The sequence below is a fragment of the Corvus brachyrhynchos genome, unplaced genomic scaffold (genome assembly GCF_000691975.1).
Source record: "Corvus brachyrhynchos isolate BGI_N302 unplaced genomic scaffold, ASM69197v1 scaffold220, whole genome shotgun sequence".
In the NCBI taxonomy this organism is placed as follows: Eukaryota; Metazoa; Chordata; class Aves; order Passeriformes; family Corvidae; genus Corvus; species Corvus brachyrhynchos.
This window is the reverse complement of record NW_008236209.1, coordinates 6,450,347-6,453,476: the sequence shown is the minus strand read 5'-3', so window position 1 is coordinate 6,453,476 and position 3,130 is coordinate 6,450,347. Positions and strand designations below refer to the sequence as shown.

General features: G+C 49.2%; 1 protein-coding gene across 1 annotated transcript in view; it reads right to left on the bottom strand.

Annotated features, from left to right (window-relative positions):
* OPHN1 (oligophrenin 1) overlaps nucleotides 1-3,130 on the bottom strand; it is a 47,270-nt gene that overhangs the window by 7,758 nt on the left and 36,382 nt on the right. The gene's annotated exons all lie outside the window — the stretch shown is intronic.

Here is a 3,130-nt window from a genome sequence, read left to right as displayed (position 1 = left end):
ACAAACAGAGAGAATTTGTAGAAGCAAATTCTCCTGGAGCAGATGAGAGAGGCTTTGAGGCTTTGGAGCTGACAGCTCCTGAGCAACATCAAGACTCCCACCGTCGAAGAGGTACAATCCCTGAAACACCCAAATCAACCTTGCATTGATTCAGATCTAACACTAAAACCCTTCAGCTCTTGGCTTACAATGATGCGTTTGGCACCAGGAAATTACCTGGGATGAAATACTGGCATACAAACAATGCTACTGAGGAGTTTTATCTCCTTTTCTCACTGGTCATTAATTGAGAAGTTCTTATTTATGTCAGGGCTTTTTTTAAGAGCTGAAAAAGAATTACATCTGAAGAGCTGAAACATCATATCAAGGCTCAAAGCAGCTGCTCTTGTGTTCTTCCCAGGGATGTTAATTGAAGTTTTATTAGGGATTTAAAGCCTGAGTTACTGTGGAGGGTTGGCCTGAGCTGCTGAGCCCAGAGGCTGTCCTGGGAGATGTGGAGCTGGTCCCTTCCTGGCTCCAGCCCAGAGGAGGAGAGCTGTGCTAGCCCCACCGGCATGCCAGGTCACCACACCCTTGGGCCACACTTTGATACGGAAAAACAACTTTATTGCATCACCCAGAAAAATCTTAACATGAAGAAATGTAACATTCTGCTTTGATTACATGCCTCATTTTGGTAATTCAAACCAAAAGTATATTCCTTCTTCTCCACGCCAAAGAGCAGGCCTGGGAGACCAAAATGGGGGATGGGAGAGGAAAACATGTCCCTAGTTTAACCTCCTTGGTCCCAAGTGTGTGCCTGGGGAGGGCAGGCAGTGGCCGATGGCTCCCCACACCCCATGGTCAGGCTGCTCTGGCCCAGCCTGGGCTGGCTTGGGATAAATCTGTGTGCTGGGACCAGGCTTTGCTCCTGACACCCTGGTTCACTCTGCATGAGGAGAGGAGGAACAACACAGCATCACAGAATGGTTCAGGCTGGCAGAGCCCACAGGGGGTCATCTGGTCCATCCTCCCTGCTCAGCAAGGGTATCCTTAAAGCAAATGGCACAGGATTGTGTCCAGACAGTTCTGGAGTATCTCCAGTGAGGGAAGATTCCACACCCACTCAGGGAAAAAAACCTCCACACTTATGGTTTGGTGGCACAGGGCTGGCTCACTGCCTGCTGGGCTCTGCCCTGGGCAGGGGCAGGACATGTTCCCCACTCCAAAACACAAGGTCTGGAGCACCCTCTCTGCCTGGATTCAGAGGGACTTGCTGTGACATAACAGCCCATGAATTAAAAGCAGCAGCTCGTGTATTATTAAAGCAGTAAAGGATTGCCTGCAGGAGGGAACTTTTTTTGAAATATCAACCTCATCCTTACATCCTGACCAGAATCCAATCCTGCTTTTAAAAGAAACATTAAGCTCCCCAGGGACACTTATACAGGTACCAGAGAATACTGTTTTCAACACCTGAAACCCAAGCTAAACCCACCACAAACGACTCTGTTTAAGACGTGGGTGCAGGCTCTGATTTACGTCTAATTGAAAATCCAAGTTAAATAACCTAAAAGTACCAAGATATTGACAGACCCTCACCTTAAGTAGGTTTGTACAGGGAAGGAGAACAGTCAACCTATTTAATTTAACCACGGCATTGAAACATGAGCTGTGGAAAAGCAATTATCCAGAAACACTTCATGAATAGTTATTTTGTCCTCTGAGTCTTCAGATTGTACCATATAACCCACATCCCCTCTTCCTCCAGACTCATCTGAGCTGTTTGCTCATGTGTGAGCTGAAGATGCTCTCGGCTCCAATGCTGAACTTATAAACTCAACCTAATAAAAGTGACTAATCTAACCTTATTGCTGGAGAAATTAAAAGCAAGCAAAAGGACATCTGTCTTAATTAAAGTTGTCATCCCAGCTCTCAGAGGTGGCAGGGTATGTTGATTCAGACTGTGCCTCAGGCTGTACGGAGGGGAGCACAGAGCCTCATCTGTGGAGTGAGCGTGTGAGATCCCAGACACAAACCAGTGCCCGTTTTTCTGTGGGAACTTATTACGAGTGTTCATAGAGACCTACAAAGGAATTGGCTGGTGTTTCCGTGAGCTTCTGGTGTGGGTACTCAGAAGCCTCTCTGAGCTCTTTCATCCTGTTTCAATCCTTGGCATTACAGCTGACTCCCACCACCTCATCTGGTCCCATACCCCCACGTAGTCCTCACCTGGCTGCTCTGGCTCCACATCCCTGTTGCAGGAACCTTGCTATTCCAGCTTTAGCTGCCTCTTCCTTTTCCAAATGGAGCTTTGCTCCCGCCCATGTGCTGCCCTGTATGCCGGGAGCTGCCTCAGCCCCCTCACAGCAAACAGCATCCCTGAATGAACGGCTCTACCTGCTTCCTGCCGCTAAGGCATGAGAGAGGTTTGGATACCGTGTACTCTGCTGTGAAAAGCTGGAGGAGCAAACTCACTCCTTGGAACCCAGAGCTGTTACCAGGGCAGTAGTCTGCTCCCTGCTTGGGATCTGCTGCTCTGGATGCAAGCTGGATGCTCCAGCTTTCAATATTAACACCCAGCTCTTGTTATCCCCCAGCCACCTGACACCCCTGAGTCAGTGTCGGGTATTGCTGAGAGCAAGTGTGAGCACAGACACAGTGCAATATTCTGCTTTGCAAAGACAGAACTCCATATGACAAAGCTGCTGTCTGCACATGCATCTTCAGCACCACCCCAGCAACCAGACCCTGGCTGGGCACACGGGTGATACCCAGGCTGAAATACCCAGCGCAAATCCATGGAAGGCAGATGAGACTGGAGGCTCTCCAGGGCTCTGTCCTGTGAGAGCATGGCCTAGGGCCACAGGCACCAGCCTCAGCTCCTCCGACCGCTCCACCCCTGGCAGCAGCTCCCTCAGACTCCCCCTCACTCCACAGAACACCTCCTCAGACTCCCCATACCATCTCCACATTGTCCCTGTATCTGCATCTGAATGCATCCACAGCTGAATTACTTTCATCAACCGTTCAACACTTGTCTGCTCTAGGTTTTTTCCACTGATTCAACAGTTATGCAGTGTCACATCTTGGACTGTGCCCATTAAAACCAATTCTGCTCTGGCCTAGCTCCTGTCTAGAAAAGGAAAGA